The sequence below is a fragment of the Limulus polyphemus genome, unplaced genomic scaffold (genome assembly GCF_000517525.1).
Source record: "Limulus polyphemus unplaced genomic scaffold, Limulus_polyphemus-2.1.2 Scaffold258, whole genome shotgun sequence".
Taxonomy (NCBI): Eukaryota; Metazoa; Arthropoda; class Merostomata; order Xiphosura; family Limulidae; genus Limulus; species Limulus polyphemus.
This window is the reverse complement of record NW_013665868.1, coordinates 329,640-329,930: the sequence shown is the minus strand read 5'-3', so window position 1 is coordinate 329,930 and position 291 is coordinate 329,640.

Below are 291 nucleotides of genomic sequence, written 5' to 3'. Positions count from 1 at the left end.
TTTCTAGAGTTGTGAGTCCGCAGACATACCGCTGTGCCACTAGGAGGATATTTAGGATGGACTTAAACATTGTATTTCATTTAGTTTTAAACTTAGTAATTAATGCTTTATACTTGTAATTTTACAAAGTGTTTTATTTCGTTCAGAAACAATAACTGTATAAGAAAAAGTCCAAAACTATTTCTAGTGGTGACTGTCTAATTCATCCCACTCAAGCTTAGGGGAGACCGGGGCTAGTTGTTACGATTTTTAGAAAAAGTCCAATATCTAGCGAAATAACCCGAATCATAC